This window comes from Nicotiana tabacum, chromosome 7, assembly GCF_000715075.1.
Source record: "Nicotiana tabacum cultivar K326 chromosome 7, ASM71507v2, whole genome shotgun sequence".
Classification (NCBI taxonomy): Eukaryota; Viridiplantae; Streptophyta; class Magnoliopsida; order Solanales; family Solanaceae; genus Nicotiana; species Nicotiana tabacum.
In genome coordinates, this window is record NC_134086.1 from 4,433,189 (window position 1) to 4,444,665 (window position 11,477).

The 11,477-nt window shown below is 32.2% G+C and overlaps 1 pseudogene; it reads right to left on the bottom strand.

The window, feature by feature from the left end:
• Positions 1–435: 435 nt before the first annotated feature.
• On the bottom strand, positions 436–1,961 carry LOC142161956 (putative late blight resistance protein homolog R1B-17; annotated as a pseudogene).
• Between the last annotated feature and the right edge of the window lie 9,516 nt (positions 1,962–11,477).

Consider the following 11,477-nt stretch of genomic DNA (forward strand, 5'->3'; position numbering starts at 1 on the left):
TATGGGAACTCAAATCCAAGACCTTAAGAAGCCTCATCAAATTAATAACCTGGCTGAAGGGATTCCAATATAAAGATTCTCCTCTATTGGTGGTTATCAGTGACCTTAAGTGTTGGTGGAAAGGTTTCCGCGTTTTGGATGCAAACATGGAAAGCTCATTACTGAAACTGAACCTCACTCGACTTTCCTTCAAATCGGAAGGTTGAATGTTCCCCCTCACTACCAACATAAACTTTTTTTCTCTACTCATCTCCAAGCAAAAGTGAAGCACTACATCATGAACCCGACAATATTTGACTTTACCGTTATATCTTCTCCTTGATACCATTACCACGTTACTGCTAATGAGATCCATCAAGTAACCTTCAGCTGTCTCTTTCATTAATCTCCCAGATTCAATGTTCTGCACGAAGCCTTCCGCTATCCATAAACTTATCAATTTAGACACTGGGTAACAATTCTGGTTCTATTTACAACATCAGGGAAACAAAGTCTTAAGTCATCCCATGCCATAAAATCCCACATATCATCCAAGACAATGAGATATCTCTTTCCTATTAAGCTTTTCCTCAGCTTGTCAGCTAGTTCGCCAACCTCATCTACCTTCTCCTTGGGACCGGTAACTAGATTGAAAATCTCTTGTAATAGCTCTCTCCGGCTATATGTTTGAGAAGTTACGCACCATGCTCGAACATCAAAATGATAAACAATGTTGTCATTATTGTACAACTTTCTAGCACAAGTTGTTTTACCTTGCCCCCAATCCCAAAAATTGGGATGACATCTAGCTCATTTGTCCCTCGTGTAAGATACCGAATTATTCTTTTCGTGTCATTCTCAAAACCAACTATCTCCTCGTCATTCATAAGATTACTATGTTGAGTTGGCATATGTTTAGATAGCTGTACAATAGAGCAGGGCTCAAGAGCAAGGTTCTCCAACCACGTCCTGGTCACCTCTGCATTAATATGCTTGATCTCTTTTAAGATTGTAGAAAGTGAGCAAAAAAGATACCGAAGAGCATTATGCTGAGCAAGAATAAAGTCAATGGGAACTTCAGTTTCGTATGCCAAATTGATAGTACGCCTCTGAAGATCTTTAAGAATTTCATGTCCATGCTTCACCTTTGCAACATCTCTGAAAACAGATGTTAGATATGAGAACTCTTTCTTTAAAATAACAATTTGAGGCTTCATCATGAAATTTAAACCTAATTCAGATTTCACCATCTCATTCAATTTCCTTAATAGAGAATCCAGAAAGTTCAATCCACCAACTATGGGAAACTGAGATGGAGTGAATTTTAAGGATTTGTAGCACCTCTCCAGTTTTGCCTTTAGATATTCAGTTTTCTCCAATATCTGTATCGAGCAAAGGTTTATATTGCTAGTATCATCTTTGTTCATAGAGCTATAAACTACACATAGAACATCGCCCACAAGAGCTCCAACCTCTTCTAAGACCTCATTGAACCTCTTACCGTTAATAACATGATTTGGCACATCAGCAAGAAAGACCAACAAGAACTCTATTGCCACATTAATATTTCGAATAGAGATAGTATCAGAAAAGTTCTTAAGCTTCTTGCACTTGAGACACACCAGCAGACTGTGGAGCTAATGTGAAAAATCTTTAGGGAATTTATGCTTTTTGAAAGTTCTTGATTGACAAAACTTTGAAGCCCTTGTTTCACCAAGAAAAATCTTCTTCATTTCCAGCTCCACTAGCACAATTAGACATAAAAGATATGGAGGTTTACTCACAAAATCATTTTCATCCTCATATGAATATGTATCATCTTTAATGTCATTTGAATCGGCATTTTCTTCAACCTCATCTGATTCTGGATCATCTTCATTGTCATATGAATATGTATCATATGTATCCTCATCTGAATCTGCATCATCTTCAACCTTATTAAGCCAAAGAGCAAGGCAGAACTGTGCCACATTGTCAGCCATGAGCTAAATTCGAGTCTCCAGACCTTCCAGCTTCTCGTGGTCGATGTAACTATTTATCTCCGTGGCATATAAGTATCTCAAAAATCTCATTTTCTTTTGAATGATTTTCACTTGTTCTAAAAATCGATTAAGCTGAAGTATTCGTTGATTCGTCCACTCAATATCCAATTCCAAGAACATCTTTACATCATTTAGATTCTTGTCGAGGCAATCCATATATTCTGATAGATGGGAACGATTCAACTCAAAACTGTACCTTAAGTTGGTATTACCTTCAATGAATTCCAAAAACTGTGAAACTAGCCTTTCCACATTAAGGTTAGTTTTGCATTCATCAAAAACTGATTGAAGCATTTCATCAATCAGTTGGGCCTTCTTTGCGATTTTGACTAAGGAATCAGGCAAAAGAAGATAGTATTTGAGAAGAGTACTCAAAAATCTTAGCTCCATTTTGATGGATTATTATATGCAGCGGAAGCAATCCCAGTATCAAAATCACATGTAATTTAGACAACTAGCATAAACGGGATTTCACGGGTTACCTCTTGAAGCGTGAACATATCTTTTCTACCACGTGAGCCTTCAGTTCCATAACTTCTTAATAGAATCTCCATCACCCGCACAATCGTGATCCTCGAACGTTCCCCGGTCTTCTACTGTGTTACCCAAATAATACCCGAAAATAGCAATTTCGTGTGGGCGAAATTTCTAGGAAAACTTGGCTGAAAATTTCAGCCACCATGTACTCATCCCTCTAGGTGGAAAACCTTATGTATTTATAGCACAAGTTTTAAGGGTTAAGACCCTTTTCCAAAACCTGTTAGGTTTTCTTTTCCACCAGAAAAAGGATTCCTTTATTTCCTATTATTTAGGCATAGTAGGGACCACAGAATTTAATTAACAAGGCTTCCAATTATGGAATTAATTTGTAATTTTCGAAATTAATATCCACCATAATTAATTACGAATTATTCCACTAAAAATTCGTAATTACACTCCTTATTCAATTTCGAAATTCATCCATTAAATCTTATTTAACTCCCCATGTTAAGATTCAGATACGAATCAATTAAATTAAATTACTGGCGATTTAATTTATTGATTATTTCCTTTAGACTTTCGCTTAACTTATTTCATGTGTCGGATACAAAATTCACCGGTCGGGTTTACACATGAAAACTTATAAGCTTTCATAAAGGTATATCATCAATATCTAAACAGAGACATGGATTCCATCAACTAACTATTACTTCGCCAATGTATATTATTATTATCCAATTTACCAGGCATATTGACCCACGAAAGAATCTCGCCTTTTAATAAATCAAAACAATAATAATATACACAACTAATAATAATTATATCAAGATTAAGAGTATAAGTACATTTAATGGCTAGAGAGTTTATTTTATTAAGTCAGTATAAAATACTTATCTCTACCTGGTCCGTTCAATACATACAAAATGTACTAGCACAAGAAGTTGGAATTAAACCATTCCCATAATCAAGATTAATTATATTTAATCTTGTGCTACAATCATTCCTGATGGTTTGTTCAATTCCATCATTAGATTGTGAACTCAAACTTTATACTTATAAGAACCGATGATTTAATCTTCCGTGTATAAGCTAAACTCTATACACTAAATCATCTACTATATAAGCAAAGGACACAGACTATTATATGATCTATTTAAAACTTTATTAAAACTGAATAAACAATTATTTCATAATAAATACTATATCTAAACCAAACTCATGGTTAATAGTATATATCCCAACAATCTCCCACTTAGACTTTTAACCATGATAATTATTAGAATATACTATATCCAAATGCATGGTTAATAGTATATACCCCAACAATCTCCCACTTAGACTCATAACCATGCATCTACAACTTTCTCAGGCATTCTTTTACATGACTATTAAAAGCCTTCACCAAATAAGGTTTTGTTAAAGAATCTTGCCAAGTTATATCTGATGCAATATTTGTCCAGTAGTACTTTGTCGTAATTATCTAGTTTGGTATTAAACTCTTCAGAGATCCTGTTACCGAAACTATCCCAAGAATGAACACCGAACTATAATTTTCTTTAGCTTTCTCCCACTAAGACGAAGTACCACTAATATTACCTTCGTTACCTCACGACATTGAAATATTAGTGACTTCTTACTATAGTGTTCAATGTTCAAACATCACTCCCACTCGATAAAGGCATATTATGTCTATTAACATTCTCTCACTACTTAAATGCAATGGAACGTCAATTCTGACGTGTGGGTTTTGATGTTCTTGAACATCTAGTTATTTCTTTGCCCAGTTCCTGTAAAAATAGTTTACTTCTAGGAACATGTTTTATTAAACAGTCCTTATCTAGAAAAATGCGTTAAAAGCCTTATTTTCTTTAGGACAATAAAATAAAGCTTCATTCGTTTTCTTGGATATTTGATAAACATGCACCTATCCATCCTTAGTTCCAACTTACATATCTGCTTTCCCTTTCAGCACATATGCGGGATAATCCTATATCTGAACATGCCACAGACCAAGCTTACATTCAGTCCACAGTTCTATAGATGTCCCAGGTACTAGCTTAGAAGGAACTAAATTCAGAATGTAATTTGAAGTTTCCAGGAAATATTCCAAAAATAAATAAGGCAAATCTGAATAACACGTCATTAGTCTATCCATATCCAAAAAGAGACTTATTTCTTCTTTCTACTACACGACTCTATTATGGAGTTTACGGTGTAGTCAATTGAGATGTAATCCCTATTCTGATATGTAACTAAAAAACTCTTTAGCGAGATGCTCACCACTACAATCAAATTGTAGTAACTTAATATATTTCTTTGGTGCTTCTCTATTTCAAGTCTTAAAAACCTTGAATTACTTAATTCATTAAGACTTACAGTGCATCAAATAAATATATTAATATTTTGAGTAATCATTTATGAACGTCATAAAATACTCAAAATCTATCTCTTACGAGTATGTTCATTTAACCATACAAATCAGAAAGGATTCATTCTAGCTTATCACTAGTTTTATTTCCTTTTAAAGGGAAACATCTTTTAGTCAAATTTCCTTCCAAACAGGATCCACAAGTTGGTAGTGCCTCTACTTTCAATGAACCTTAAGGTCCATACTTGACCAACTTGAAATCCTATCCAGATTAATATGACTTAGATAAAAGTGCACAGATAAGTTTTACTCAATTTTGAAGAACATATTCTCTTATGAGGTAGACTAATATTGTTCTGTTCAGGAGAGACATCAATATATAATAACAAGGTCATGCATTCATGTACCACAAGAGATAAAGTGTTTATTAAGCTCAATAACTCAAGAGTTATTCGAAAAATAAAGCAAATATCCATCTCTTATTTTGCCCAGAAACCGGAATTAAATTCCTTCTAACAAAAGTACATATATTGCATCCTTAAAATTAATGCCTTATCACTAAAAGAAAATTTTAACAAGTAATACGACAAATTGCATAAAATCATTGTGAAGTTGAGATAAAAATATTAAATAGATCATAATAAGTCAAAACACTGAATAGTAAATTTCAGACTGCATTCAATATTTATATACATACATGCATCTGGAATAATAAATTTCGATGGGAAAAGAATTATTCATGCAAAGTATATTATATAATGCAAGAATTATACAATCCAAAAATAAATAGAACCAACTCAGATGGAGAGCATACTATTATTTTCAGTCAATTGTATATAACTTTTTAATACAAAAATTTTAAAACACACTACGCATATATGTCATGCATCTTGAATAGCAATTTCGATGGGAAAGAACTACTCATGCAACATACATATGCAATGCCAGATTATTCACTCCAATAATTAAAACAGACCCAACTCAGATGGAGAGTATACTGTTAATTTAAGTCAAGTGAACATCATTTTTAATAGCTCTAGTTTCATTGATCCAACATGTATACTCAGATGGAGAGTAAGTACACGATGTCAATTACTAGTATTTCACCTAGTGAGCTTACAATAAATTTATCCGATATGGAGGAAGACCTAAAGTCAACACATAAATTTATTACTCACTTGAAATTAATAGTGGAAGACCATAGAAATATATTTCTATCACCACTTAATCATGATTGTATTGTAGTTACAAAATTGATTCAACCCTTTAAGCTCAGATGGAGAGTTAATACTGGTTATCAATAACTAGTAACTATAGCCAGTGAGTTCATAATAAATTTATCCGATATGGAGGAAGACCTAATGTCAACACATAAATTTATTATCTCACTATAAATAAAAAATGAAGAAAATAGGGGTTTATTCCCATCACCACTTTATCACAACCACGAACTTTTCTCTGAGGATTAAGTTCCATATTAAAAAAAAATGCTCAATACCCATTTAAACAGTTTTAAAATACTAAAATTAATATTTCACACTGTATAGTGGTGATTATTGTTGACTGGACTATTTCTGATTAATCTACCAAATTTCATATCAATCAAAAATTGCGACCAAATTTGGAAAATTATCATTTTAAGCATTTTTTTAAGAATTTAAAATATGTCCTACATTTTTTTTTATCATATATCAATTCATGTCAAATCAACATGTGTTATCATGTTCCAGATTAGACATATAAAATGATAGAAAGAATGACTTTTCGTATGTAAATCACATTTTAATCCGTCAAACCTCCAAAAAACTCACCTAAACGATCCCAAATCATCAAAATTTGATGTGATTCACTGCATAGCAGTGAGTTCTTCTTGAATGATCGTTTCCAATGATCCTACTGAATTTCAGGTCATTCGGAGATCATGAAATTCATGATCGCCAAAAACTAGACCAAATTCGAATAAATATTTTTTTTTGGCGTAGTCAGGATTAAATCCATGTGATTTGCATTCTTGCTATATATCATATCAAGTTAAATCATCATGTTTCAGATTTAACACAAATATAGCCGATATATAAAGAATAATTTTTCATATTTATAACAAATTCAATTTAATAAACTGCTTGAAAACTCATCTAAACGACCTCAAAATGCCAAAAAAACAACATGATTCACAGCATAGCAAGGAGTTTTTTTTTCACTAAATCGTTTTCGATGAACTCACCAAGTTTCAGGTTAATCGGAGTCCGTCAAATTCATGACCACTAGCCTGTAACCAAACTCGGAGAATAACCGTTTTAAGTAGTTTCATGAATTAAAATAAATATGATATTGATTTCCATTCTCCTTATAATTACACTATGAGCTCAAGGCATATATTATTTTCTTCCTATTTCTAGGATATATAATATCTCCTTTTGCAATAAATTATCCTTTTATTAAATACATAAGAACCTGAGATATTATATTTTCTCCCGTTCAGTGAAAACCCCAATATCTCTTCTCATGGGTGGAGTTAGTTTCACTAGTACCCAAAGATAAATACTCTTTTTCTAGTTATGAACCTCCACCATTAATGGAGATTTCTCAAGGATAATATTCATATGGTATATTAAACATATTTCAGTGACTCAAATAAATAGACCATTTTGTGGATCCTACTTATTAATCATAATGCTCAATCCATGAATAGATATAATTTCACATGTACAAATTTACTAAGAATTTTTCATGAGTTCAAATAAACAAACCACTTCAGTGGTAACTATTTATTACTCATAAAATTCTCAATTTACAAGTGAATATATATTTAGCTCATAAAATTATTTTATGGTAGACCATAGCTTAAAAGTCATACCAACATTATAAAACTCATACAACATACCGTCATATTTCACTTAATTAGAACCTCCAATCAGAGAACAAAATTCTTCATCGAAAATCCAAACTAGTAATCACGTAGGGCATGAAAATATAAACTTAAATTTGAGAAATTTTTTATGCACAAACATGTCAAACGCTCCAATCATTAGTCATCCAGGATATCAAATAGAGAATTTTACTTTCTTACAAAATAATTATATCATTACACAATATGAATTATACCTTGTAAGACCTAGTCAATAAAATCTTACACCTCTATTATTGAATTTAATACAACAACACGTTTATTTGCTAATAGTCAATCTGTAAACCTATTATATGACTAGTATTTAATCATGGGGACCATGGGGAGTCATCCCCAACACCATTGAATTAAAAAAGAATTAAAATTATTAAGAAATAATTTTCAGAAAATAGAAAAACGTCCAAAACACAGTCCAAACGACCTCAAAACGCCGAAAATACCATGATTCACTGCTAAGAAGTGAGTGTTTCTCACCACAGCGTTTTCGATAGACCCACCAAATTTCAGCTCAATCGGAGTCCGTCAAGTTCGCTGACCTCCGAAAATTCCGGCTATTCGGTCAAAAACAGGTTTTGCGTTTTTCTAGGGTTTACCCCAAAAAATTCAGATAATCTCAATCAAATATCAATAAAAAAACATATATCTCATGATTATAAGAATAATCCATAAATTATGCACAGTTAATTCACAAAACAGCAGTGCAGTTTTTCAGAAAACCACATATATATGTAATTCAAAAAATGCACATAAACACCATATTCTTGTTTCATGAAAAACTTAGTTATCTAATTAGATGTGAGTGAGCTCTGATACCAATTGATGGATTATTATATGCAGCGGAAGCAATCCCAGTATCAAAATCACATGTAATTTAGACAACTAGCATAAACGGGATTTCACGGGTTACCTCTTGAAGCGTGAACATATCTTTTCTACCACGTGAGCCTTCAGTTCCATAACTTCTTAATAGAATCTCCATCACCCGCACAATCGTGATCCTCGAACGTTCCCCGGTCTTCTACTGTGTTACCCAAATAATACCCGAAAATAGCAATTTCATGTGGGCGAAATTTCTAGGAAAACTTGGCTGAAAATTTCAGCCACCATGTACTCATCCCTCTAGGTGGAAAACCTTATGTATTTATAGCACAAGTTTTAAGGGTTAAGACCCTTTTCCAAAACCTGTTAGGTTTTCTTTTCCACCAGAAAAAGGATTCCTTTATTTCCTATTACTTAGACACAGTAGGGACCACAGAATTTAATTAACAAGGCTTCCAATTATGGAATTAATTTGTAATTTTCGAAATTAATATCCACCATAATTAATTACGAATTATTCCACTAAAAATTCGTAATTACACTCCTTATTAAATTTCGAAATTCATCCATTAAATCTTATTTAACTCCCCATGTTAAGATTCAGATACGAATCAATTAAATTAAATTACTGACGATTTAATTTATTGATTATTTCCTTTAGACTTTCACTTAACTTATTTCATGTGCGGATACAAAATGCACCGGCCGGGTTTACACATGAAAACTTATAAGCTTTCATAAAGGTATATCATCAATCTCTAAACCGAGACATGGATTCCATCAACTAACTATTACTTCGTCAATGTATATTATTATTATCCAATTTACCAGGCATATTGACCCACGAAAGAATCTCGCCTTTTAATAAATCAAAACAATAATAATATACACAACTAATAATAATTATATCAAGATTAAGAGTATAAGTACATTTAATGGCTAGAGAGTTTATTTTATTAAGTCAGTATAAAATACTTATCTCTACCTGGTCCGTTCAATACATACAAATTGTACTAGCACAAGATGTTGGAATTAAACCATTCCCATAATCAAGATTAATTATATTTAATCTTGTGCTACAATCATTCCTGATGGTTTGTCCAATTCCATCATTAGATTGTGAACTTAAACTTTATACTTATAAGAACCGATGATTTAATCTTCCGTGTATAAGCTAAACTCTATACACTAAATCATCTACTATATAAGCAAAGGACACAGACTATTATATGATCTATTTAAAACTTTATTAAAACTGAATAAACAATTATTTCATAATAAATATTATATCTAAACCAAACTCATGGTTAATAGTATATATCCCAACACATTTCAAGTGTCTTAATCTTGATGCTGTTCAGATCACCTCTGCTCTTCATCCTCCTTAGCTCATCTAACATATCCTCAATATCATTTTGAGCCATCTTCTGTAGAAACTTCCTGCAAGTTCACCAACTCTTGTAATAACATTTTTTTAAATGTAATATTAGCTCTGTTTCAAGTGTCTTAATCCATCCAATGTCATTTTAATTTTTTTTCTAGTTTAAAATCCTTGAAGTTCAGTTTTCTATTTAATCATATGGAAGTTAGACAAAATGATGTTTACTTCAGCATAAAGGAAAAAACAGATTTTGTTTTATAAACTAGTATTTTGAAAAGAAGGAACGGGATCAAAAGTTAATATTCAGTCTTACAATAAAGCAAGCGTGAAAAGAGTATTCTATATATATATATATGGTCGGATTGTTCCAAAAGAATTATTAACTCTTTGGATTCTTTTTGACTATAAGTCTCAAAATTGTCATTAGCATCCTGTGATATGAGTGAGGAGTATGTAGGTACATTAGATGATGACGTACCTTCATCTTTTTTGGATTTTATAAAATCCATAAATTCATTGTATAATGGATGTTCGGTATTACCTTCTGTAATATTAGCGGCTATAAGTCTTTGATTTCCCATTTGGGCGAGAATATTATTCTCTCTGCTATTAGTAGCTGCCCTTCCTCTTCCTCGTTGCCGAGGAGGCTTGTATGTAGGTCTCATAATCTGTAGATAAAGTAGTAGAACTAGTAGTTCAGGTATTCTCTAGTAAGAAAATCAGGAAGGGTATTATCAGACACTTTTTTGTATATAATTTCAAAATCAAAAGGGGTTAATAAAGCTTGCCACCTTGCAAACATTTGTTTGGAAACAGCATGCTTGTAATCTTTATTAAAGATAAATTTAGTAGTCTGACAATCAGTTTTAATAATAAATTTCTGATTATATAAGTCAGTCTGAAATTTCATCACATTTAACAATAGCAAGAATTTCTTTAGCTACAGTTGTATAATTTTTCTGGGAGTTATTCCATTTACCAGAATAAAATTGAACAAGGTATTCCTGTTTATCTACAGGGGAACATTGTTTCAGTATTCCACCATAACCAATATCAGAGGCATCAGTTTCCACCACTTTTGCCTAAGTAGGATGGGCGAGAGTCAAACAAGGGAGGTTATTAACCTTATGCTTAATTCTCTTGAGTGCTTCAGTATGACTTTCAGTCCAAGCTTTAGGATTCTTCTTTAATCTTTCATAAAGAAGAGCAGTGTCTTTAGCAAGGTCCTTTATAAAAGGGGAAATATAATTTAAGCTTCCTAAAATCTTTGAAGCTGAGTTTTATCCGTAATAATATCGGGGAATTTGAATGCAAATTCAATACTTTTATTAATGGGGATAATCCTACCCTTCTCAATGTTATTACCCAGAAATCTAACAGAAGTTTGGAAAATCATCATCTTTGGTTTTGATATAACTAAACCATTTTGTATAATAATCTTTTTAAATAGATCAAGATGTTTGAAGTGAGATTCTATATTTTTTGAAAATACTATAATAT